Raw genomic sequence first — 11,069 nt, forward strand, 5'->3', positions numbered from 1 at the left:
TATATATAATTTATGATCAGTTTATTAGCAATGATGAATATTGTTATCATTGTTATCAGAAGAATATTCTCCTGAAAATAATTTTTTCTTACAACAAAAAAAGAAAGGAAAATGAAACCATTTCAACACAGCCACAGTGGCTGTCAATCCTTTCTGGAGATGGAGGCATTCATAACTCCATGGAGTCACTTCTTGCATATACAGGATTAGAGTCTGGATCATCTTCAACATCTTCCAACTGTAAGTCATTCACTTCCTGGAACAAAGGCTCATCTACTTCCACATTGTTTCCAACGTCCTCCAAAAACTGGATATCAGGTGTGTCAAGATTATGATCTGTTTCAAATAGTTGTTTGTCACTCTGTTTATTTCTTACTACTTGTTCTTCTTTCATCTATTTCCTTTTAATTTCCAAGAATTTTGCATCAAACTTAGCCTGCTAAAATAAAAAATTCTCAATTGTAACAGGAGTGCCATGGAATAATTATTTATCTGCATCCTCTTTTTCTTTTTCTTTTTTTCCCATAATTTTATTGAGAAACAAATAGCAATGAGACAGTTTCAAACCAAATCGGTAAGACAACTTCAATAATTAACACATTGCATACATTCTTCCTAGTGGTTAATTGGTGTACAAGATGAAGACATGATATCCTATTTACAAACACCATTAGAACAAATTCCTCTATTCATTAAGAGAATGTAACTTTATATCTATCCTAACCACTTTGAATACACAGATACAAAATAGACATTCATCTGTGTCCCTTTTTTTGTTAATTTCTGTTATTTGAATATTATAGGTGTGTAAACTCAGCAAAATATTCTAAAAGAGTCCAGTAGTCCATAATAGTATTGGGTCTTCCAATTCACTGGCAATGTCAGAAATTGTTGACCTGAGTCCCCTACAGCTCAACATAACACCATGGATTTACTTCTTGTATTTCATTTTTATACTTTTCTGCTGGATGATGAGGACCAAGGTAAAGCAGGACCTATGCAACAACAGTTGTATCTTTTGGTCTGATAATGTCTGCTTCTTTTTCTTTTCTTCCTCTCTTCATGTTTTTAATCTGGTCTACTATTTCATTTAATTTTTCTTGCACTGATGTCATGAGTAAAGATCATGACTAAACCAAGATTTGCTTCAGCCTGTGTTGCTAATAATTTTAAAATGTCTGAGATATCATTATCTTCTAGATTTTCCCAAGAGAATATTTCATAAAGAGGAGCTTCATCTCAGTATTTTTCACTGTATGTAAAATTGAGGGTAGTTTGGACAACTTCATCATTTTATTCAACATCAGATGTCACAGTAAAGGTGAGACTGGGTGAATTTTCTGATAATACTGTGAAAGAGTCACAGTAGATGGAGTCACAGTAGATGGACTCCAGGGCCTCTAGCTCATTTTTCTACTCCTTGCCATAGTCTGTCTTCACAGCTCTAGCTGCTGCCCATGGATCACGCTGACACTCAGGCAGTGTACTACCACCAAGTCCTGAAGTCTCCAGCCAGGAGCAGCCCATCTTCCCTGGTATTATTGACTGCCATTATCCTTCAGGTAGATTAATACAATTTGTTTCTCTTATACCTTTTTCTTCCCTTTGAAAATAAGTTTAGTTTCTAAAGCAGGTGGCATATTCGTCTTTACAGAAGGATCTTCTTCCAGTCAAGTAAGTTATGTAACAGTTTTGTTTTCAAGAGTACAGGACACAGGTTTCTCTTCTGCACAAAAGACTGAATTGCAAGCAGTAATATGGGCATCACAAGATCATTCATTTGCTTTTATTAACCTATTTTAGACAGTGCTTATATCTGCTGCAATGAACTACACTGAAACTGCTACAATAAACAATATACAAAAAGATCTTTTTCATTTACTCCACACTCTTCAGGTTGTAATACAGTCACATCATATACCCTCTTCAATTGGTCATATATGCTCTCATTCTCAATTGCCAGGACCCCTCACTGAAAGGAATGCTATTGTAGATAGAATGATGGGTGTTGTGACTGTTACTTCCACAGATACAATTTAACAAGCTTCTGCATTTCATGCCACTTTTCATTAAAATGCTTCTGCCTTATGCAAACAATTTCATTCAATTTAAGCACAGGACTGGAAAATCATTAAACAATGTTCTTCATATATAAAACATTATTAACTTTTAAAATTCTACAAAAAATGGAAGTACAGCAGCAAAAAGACAATTCCATCAAATATGAGCAAAAAGCCTAGGAAGGGTCCTTTGGAGAGATCTACATGCTGGGCAATGGAATCAACCCAGTCCACTACTAACCTAGCAGATACGCTTGTGTTTTTCCAAAGAATGCTGAATGACCTATTTGGGTACCAGATTGCACTGTCAGGCTGTACCATGGAGCCTGATCTGAAGAAAAGGTTTACAAGAAGGAGGTCAGATTCAACCTGGGGCCTATTGAAGGAAATGATAAAATGGAAATATAAGGTATAAAGAAGGGACACAATATAGAGATATAACTGAGCTGAATTTTACTTGTATTAAGACAGAAAACAAAAAATACACAGGCAAAAAACAAAATCTAGTTAGTCTATTTACAATTATAAATTTTTACAAATTGTAGTACAATTACTATAAGTCAATCTTTCCAGGAATATGTTGCTAAGTATAGTCATAATTTTGTAAAGATGGTTGTTTGTGTATACTGTGTATTTATCTATGTGTGTGTCATTTTGTGAACAGTTGTTCCCTTTTTTGTTGATAATAAAAAAAAATTCAGAAAAGTTTAATGAAATAAATTCCATATAACCACTGCTCAATTAAATGAAATTTTAGTCTTTATTGTATTGCTCAATATTATCATTTTTGTACAATTTTTTGTAACATTGTTTTTCTCAAAATTTTTATGAACGCTTTGTATCAGTGTTTAACTAGAGAAGCAGATAGAACACAAGATAGACCTCTGTCCAAAAAATCACAAAACTGGCTCACAATATCCAGCTGCAGAGCTAAATGAGGAAGTATGCAGAGGGCATCTGCACAGTGGGGACTCAGTGCTTCAGTCCAAGGTCTGGAGCTTATTGCAGTGTCCTGTACAACTTAGCATCTGGAGGCTGCTGGATCTGCAACAGAACGCTGAAAGATCCACTTTAGAAGATGAGGAATCTGTGATGGAAGCCTAAGAGTATGCACTGGAAGCCAGAAGATGATGTACAAGCTGGAGGTGAAGACTGGTGATCCTCCAAAGAACAGAATCACGTTCATCCTTCCTCCATTCCCCTTTATATCATTTGGACAATGAGCTATCCTAAGGTGGATCCTAGTGTGCAGAATTGATGCACTGATTGACTTAAGTTTCTAAACTTAATTTGACATAATCAATAACCATTCCTAGGTATTACCCGTACATATTGTGGGGTTTTAGCATGGTACTTCCATATAGCCACACATAGTACACTGTTACAGCTCCATCACTTTTTTTATGCCCTACTCCCCATGCCACACACCCGGCAGTCTCTAGAAATCACTATTCTACTTTCAGGTCAATGTTTTTATTTTCCTCATATGAGACAAAACATGCAGTTCTTGCCTTTAGGATATGGCTTCTTTCACTTTAACGTGGTGTCCTCTGGTCCCATTCATTTTTCCCCATAATTTTACTGAGAAACAAAGAGCAATGAGACAGTTTCAAACCAAATCAGTAGGACAGTTTCAATAATTAACACATTGCATGCATACATTTTTCCAAGTGGTTAATTACTGTACAAGATGTGGACATGATATCCTATTTACAAACACTATTGGAACAAATCCCTCTATTCATTAGGAGAATGTAACTATATATCTATCCTAATCATTTTCAATACATAGATACAAAATGAATATTCATCTGTATCCCCTTTTTTTTGTTAAGTTCCGTTGTTTGAATATTATAGGTGTGTTAACTCAGCAAATTATTCTAAAGGAGTCCAGTAGTCCATAATACTATTGGGTCTTCCTCTTCACTAGCAATGCCAGAAATTGTTGTCCTGACTCCCCTATAGCTCAACATAACACCATGGATTTACTTCTTATACTGGCTTTACTTTTTATATTTCATTTTTATACTTTTCTCCTGGATGGTTAAGACCAAGGTAAAGCAGGACCTATGCAACAAGGGTTGTAGCTTTTGGGTCTGGTAAGGTCAGTGAAATCCCCTCAGGATTTATCCTGAGATCCTGTACCTCAGATTGTAGAACTTTTGTCAGTGTCAGCCATGTGGATGAGTCACTGCCATTGCCTGGCCTATGTGTTCTCTGTGAAAGCCTGAGAGAATGTTTTCTCTCCATGTAACTCTTCTTAGGCACACTCTACATCATCGATCACTTTCCTCTTTGGCCCCATAATCTTCTTGATCAGAAAATTTGGGACACTGCTTTGTTATGTGACATACTGTACAAGTTCTCATTTGTCCTGAATCTTAATTGACCTTGAAAGGCTAAGGCCAAAATGTTGGCATTACTTGTGGCCCTCCTTATTCTCTAATTTTGGTATGCAAATTTAGGTTGTTAATCCTCCAGAAGACAAGCTTACTGTTATTAACATACAACAAGCTGTTAAGCTTAGCCTCACTATCTGTCTGAATATCAAACATATTAGGCATAACATGGAAGTGGTATTTTTCATCAAGTATTGATATGTTGAACTTTAAGTCCCTACAGAATTGTTTATAATTTTTTGTTGATAATTAATTTTGTTGATCATCATTATACCACAGGATTATCATTTTAAAATAATTAACAAAAATTAAATTTTGTAAGTCTAATTTGTAAATATAAATCATTTCATTTATTATTTTAAATCATAACACAATTTATGGTGTAGACTGAAAAGCATGCTTTCCCCTAAGTTACCAGCTGGTCTAAGTCATAACCACAACAGTTTGTATGTAGTTTATCAAAAAGTTTATACTAATTAAGCAAATATTCATTAGTATGGGGAAAAATTATTCAGAGAGAAGTCCTATTGATGAATAGGAGGTGGGGCCACCCTTTTTGTTCATTTGTGAAGAGCTTCCATAATCTCAATATTCTCTTAGGAGACATCTTCAATAAAGTGGTCATTGGTTTAAAGATAAAAGACTTTCAGAAAAGTTACAGTTGGGTTTCTCTTAAAAATGATTTTGGTATTCAACTAAACCAAGAAGCCAAGGTTTGCACATGTGTATCGTAACTCATTATTGTTAATCTCACAGTGTCTTAAATATATCCATGATTCCAAGTGTACAGGTCTTTTAAAATATTAAAGATTGCTTACTGTGATAACACTTTCCTTCAAATTCCTAGCAAAAAAAGGGGGTAGGAGAAAGAAAATCCTTGTGATCTATATCCAATTTAAGGATAATTAATTAGGTGAAATGTTCTTATGCATTAGATAGAGAAAATTGTTTAAAGGGTTATGTTATGTCAAAATAAAAATGTAAGTATTTAACAAAATATCATAGCATTGTCCTTCTACAAAGTTGTATGTGGTTTGATTTCTAAATTTCTTTTTAAAAATGTGTAATTATTGCTTTTTATATTCTATAGGAATTAAAATATTAGAATATTCATGGTTGTTGGAAAATAACTGTTCTATTTTGTGTTTAAGATGTTGATATTTGATAGTAATGTTAAGCTTAACTGCCTCTATTATAGTATAAAAATGTAATTCAGCTTCTCATCTGGATGTTTAACAACTTAAGTTTGCAGATCAAAAATTAGAGAGATAGGTAAAAATATAGCCAACATGTTGGTCCTAGCCCGTCAAGGTCAGTGAGGACTCAGGACATAAAAGAACCTCTGCTGTGACATTCTGTAACTTAGTTGTGTCCCAAATTTTCTGATCAAGGAGATTATGGGGCCATAGAAGAAAGTGATTGATGATGTACAGTGTGCCTGAGGAGTGTCACCTAGAGACAAAAAATTCTCTCAGGCTTTCACAGAGAGAAAATTGGTCAAGCAATGTCTGTGACTCGTCTAGGTAGTTGACACAGACAGAAGATCTGTGTGGTGCAGTACATTGTTCCAAGGTAAATCCTGAGGAGATTTGACAGACCTTGTTAGATAGCAAAAGTTACATCTGTGTTTATACTGGCTTTCCTTTAACTTGGTCTTAACCATCCAGCAGAAAAATATAACCATGAGGTATGAAACATATTGCCATATGAATATGCTATCCTGTAAAAGGCTCAACTCAAAAACTTCTGACAAATGCCAGCTGTGCTTATAACTTACTACTGTTATGGACTATTGAACTATGTAGGGTTATATTGCTGAATTCAAGTACCTATAATCTTTGGACTGGCATCAAGTATGAAAATGTCCTTTAAAGACTTCTCCAAGTACAGTTTCCCTAACTGCAATGGAACATCTATCTTTGACAAAACAAAACAAAAAAGGGGGATATGTTAGGAGCCACAGAACCTGGAACATTGATCAAATGTGTGTAGGAAGGACTAGGCTTCAGTGCCTAAAGTAAATAAGCTAACTCAGTCCTGAGATAAACATCTTTTCTTGTTAAGGTCAGCTATTACTCACTAGGCAACCTTGTGTCACATGTTACTAATTTTGCAAAGGTATAAATGAGGCTGGGAGATGGCTTAGTTAAAAAAAAAGCAAAGGTATAAATAAAAGTTGGTATTTTTGTGGGGTGGATTTTGTCTTCCCTACCAGGCAAACTGGCCAACAGCTAGTCCAACTTTTTTCTTCTTGTCTATCTTTTACTTATTCAGATCCCTACATAAATTCGTTTTATTTTTCATTTTTTCAAAAACAGTTATTTTTTCTTTTAGTTTTTATTTGCCTGGTCTTTCATAGTATAATATGATAGATTGCCTCTCTCATCATGTAATATGACATCATCCAGCACAGATCCACATTGCTCAGCTGTAATTCCTCCTGGATATATCAACTTGAGGGATTGATTTCTTCTTTTTCAGTAATGACTTCAAGAACAAATGTACCAAAAAAAAAAAAAAAAAAAAGAACAAATGTACCTACATACCTAAGACACATACAATCACTCTCTACATGAACTAATATGAATATATGGAGAAACTAAAAAATGTCTTATTATATATCATGTTACATGCCATATTTTTTGCAAATTAGCACTGATAACACACTGTCTCACCTTTTAAAAAAACTATATCATTGGTAAGATGAGACAACTACTTTTTGTTACATATAACTGCAACCAATTAATGGGAAAGGAAAGATGAAAATGTAAGTTTGTTATTAATAAAACTTCAGAGAATTATTATTTTATACTAAGATAAATAGGCAAAAGTATAATCAGAAATAAGATACTTACCTATTTTCCAAGTATCTTCCAATGAAATATATATTAATAAAACAGACAATGTGTCACATTTATATGAGAAGAATCTGGTAGATAGAAACTGGTCCATTAGATAAAAAAATAACATTACTGCAAAAGTAGCCTTTAAAACACAAGACAGAACCAACAAAAAGTGGTAAATCAGAATTTCAATATATTTGTTTCATACCTTTAATAGAGTCTCATCCAGATATGGTATCAAATGTTCTCCTCTTATTTCTCTTCAAACATTTCCTAGCTCAAAGTGACTTTAATGATCTTCATCCAGTTTTCAAAAGCTCCTATTGAATTAGTCTGGGTTTTTTTTTTCCCTTTGATTCTTTTATTTTGTATTTAGTAAAGGGTTTACAGGGTCTCACTACACAGATTGGACTCCTAGAGATCCTCCTGTTTTCAGCCTCCCAAGTGCTGGGATTACAGGTGTGCCGCCACCATCCCCAGTCTCAATTGCTACCTCAGCACTGCCCCAGGGGCAGGGCCTACTTGACAGACTGGACAATCCAACTCCTGGCCCCTGTGTCTACCTAAGCAGGTGCTTTAATCTGCTGAGCTATTTATCTGACCCTCGAAGTAGTCTGTTTTCAGCCATAAAATTACAGTGTTTTCATAGGAAAGTATTATCTATGTAGCCTTATATTTTCAAGATAACTGAAATGAAAAGTATAATTTTCTCATTGCTAGAATTGTTATTCACTGAAAATTAAGCGTATGTATGTAATATAGCTATATATAGTTATATTTATAGATCTATAATAGCTAAATTACCACCTGTGTTTGGAATTGATTTAAATATTTTATTCACCCCAAGTTAGAGGATCATTTAAGTGTCCTTTAACCTTGCAGCATCTTCTCTTTCAAGGCATCTTGGTAAAGCATCATATTGCCCTTATGCGATGACAGTGAACACTAAAGTTAATTATCATTGATCAGTAAGAAGTTCCTTGAAATTCTGTACAGCAATTGTGTTGTACAGATAGTATTGTATATGAAAGTGAAGAACTCATAAAATCCACTCAGATACTGAAATGGTTAATTACAAAAGTTAGGGTAGCATTTCCTCTGCGGTAGTTGAAATAAATGCCAAAATGTGAGATGAAGAATTAGCTGAAAGAACAAGTATACTACAAAAGAAAACTTGTAAGTTTGCCTTTGATAAAAAAAGAAATACTGGCACAATATATAGAAAAGACACACTATTGTTGTCTAAAATAATTCATTCATCTTCTTTTTTGGAGGCTTAGATTTATCTCTTCCTTTATAGTGTTATTAGACTGCTGCTGAAAGAATGAAATGTAGGTTGCAAGAAGTGGAAAAAGAATTGAAATGTGTTATGTAAGTGTATCAATTCCTTACAGTGAATATAGTTATGTGCTGAAAACACGTAGTAATATTTTTTTTGAAAATGTGTATCCTGTCTTAAAAATAAATGTAAAGGTATTGGAGCTTTATCTAAATGATGCACATTTCTTTGCATGATTTTCACAATACTTTGTTGAGGTACATGTTAACCATTAAAAGAAATTGAGGCGGAGACTGACTAAGAAATAAGTTTATTTGATCTGATCAAGATTGGAAATTGGTAAACACAGACTTGTCTTCCAGGGACTTAAATATGTGTTTCCAGGGTCTTAAAGGTTTCAAACAAATGTTAATGATAAAAATCAAGCAGAAATTTTTGGTGTTAGCTTTTCCAGTATTCATGAGTTATATGAATTGTATATGTTTTGAGGTTCATTTCAGAGTGATTGCCACAAGCAGCTCGATTTATACATCCATCATACCCCGTTATTGTTACTTTGCTTACTTTTTTGTATGTACTGAAGTCCCTTAGCTTCTGCTTTCTTAGCAAATTTCAAGCAAATGAAACAGTATTGCTAGCTACAGTGACTGGGCCACACATTAGATTTCCAGAACCTGCTTCATATTATAGTGGAAAAATTATTTTTTGACTAAGTTTTCCTCATTTCTCTCAAACACTAACATTTGGCAAACACCATTATGCTCTGCTTGTACAAGTTTTATTGGTTTTAGATTTTATATATAAATGAGATCATATTCAGTATTTGATTCCATGCCTGGTTTATTTCACTAAGAATAGTGTCCTCTAGATTCATATGTGTTGTTAAAAAACAGGATTTAATCGATTTTTTAAAGATGAATAGTACATCACAGTGTTTATCCATTTACCTTTCAACAGATATTTCCTGGAAACATTGACCTTTCGCCATTGTGCATTCATTTTTCTATTTATTTAGTTTTATTTTAAAGAGACAACAACATGACAAAAATCAACACAAATCAATAAAACAATACAAAATTTTAAAAGCAGATGATGGAAAATTAACAGTTGTTTATATCTTACATATTGTTATAATTAAAGTACTTTTTAAAAAGTTTTTAAAATAATTTTATTGAGAAACAAATATCAATGAGACAGTTTCAAAACCGACTAGTGGGGCAGTTGCAATAATTAATACACTGCATATTATTGTTTTCTTAGTGGTTAATCATAGAACAATACATACATATGATTTCGTGTCCACAAGCACTATTAGAACAAATCTTTCTATTCACTGAATTAAGAGAAACAGCTGTATATCTATCCTAACTATTTTGAATATACAGATATAAAATCGTCCTTCATTTGTATCTCCTTATTTTGTTTAGTTTTGTCAGAGATGAGTATTCCATTGTCATTTAAATATTGTAGGTTCAAGAATTGAGCAAAATATTTCAATATAGTCCAATAGTTCATAATAGTAGTGGGTTTTCCATAGGACTGGCGATGTTAGAAGTTGTTGACTTGAACCTTTCACAGCTCAGCATATTAAAATGGCTTTACTTTTTATACTTCATTTTAATATATTTCTGCTGGTTGTTTATGACCAAGATAAAGTAAGACCTATATTAGAAGAAATGTGCCTTTTGTATCTGACAAAGTCAGTCAATTTCCCTCAAGTTTTATCCTGAAACCCTGTTCCGCACTTCGTAGATCCTTTGTCAGTGTCAGTCACGTGGATAAGTCACGACAATTGCTTGACCAATTTGCTCTCTGTGAAAGCCTGACAGAATGTTTTCTGTCCATGTGACTCTCCTTGGGCACACTGCACATCATTGATCACTTTCTACTGTGGCCCCATAATCTCCTTGACCAGAAAATTTTGGGCACAACTGAGTTACATGATGTTACAGTAGAGGTTCTCCTATGTTCTGAGTGCTCACTGACCTTGAAAGGCTAGGGCCAAAATGTTGACTGTCCTTGAAGCTCTTCTTTTTCTCTAATTTTTGGTCTGCAAACTTTGGTTGTCAATGTTCCAGAAGAGAAGTTTATTATTATTACCCTACAACATAGGCAGTTGAGCTTAACCTATCTGTCTGAATACTGAAAATCATAGACATAATATGGAACAGGTATTTTCCATCAAGTATTGATATGTTAAACTTAATTCCTTACAGAATATGAAAAGTAAATTAAACAAATAAAAATAAATATTACCAGTACCGGTAATATATATTTCTATATAGATATATAGAAAGTTATAGATATAGATACAGACATAGATAATAATTTCCCTTTTTTTCCTTTTCCATATACCATTTGTTCTTTGTGTTTAAAAAACTATATATATATATATATATATATATATATATATATATATATATGAAATCCTCTTTCAAAACATTGTGTAGTCTTGATATCCTTGTCAATGTGACTTGACTATATATGC

At 33.6% G+C, this 11,069-nt stretch overlaps 1 pseudogene; it reads right to left on the reverse strand.

Moving 5' to 3' along the window:
* Nucleotides 1-169: 169 nt before the first annotated feature.
* Nucleotides 170-1,527, reverse strand: LOC101593075 (annotated as a pseudogene).
* Nucleotides 1,528-11,069: the final 9,542 nt, after the last annotated feature.

Source organism: Octodon degus, unplaced genomic scaffold, assembly GCF_000260255.1.
Source record: "Octodon degus isolate 3935 unplaced genomic scaffold, OctDeg1.0 scaffold00501, whole genome shotgun sequence".
Classification (NCBI taxonomy): Eukaryota; Metazoa; Chordata; class Mammalia; order Rodentia; family Octodontidae; genus Octodon; species Octodon degus.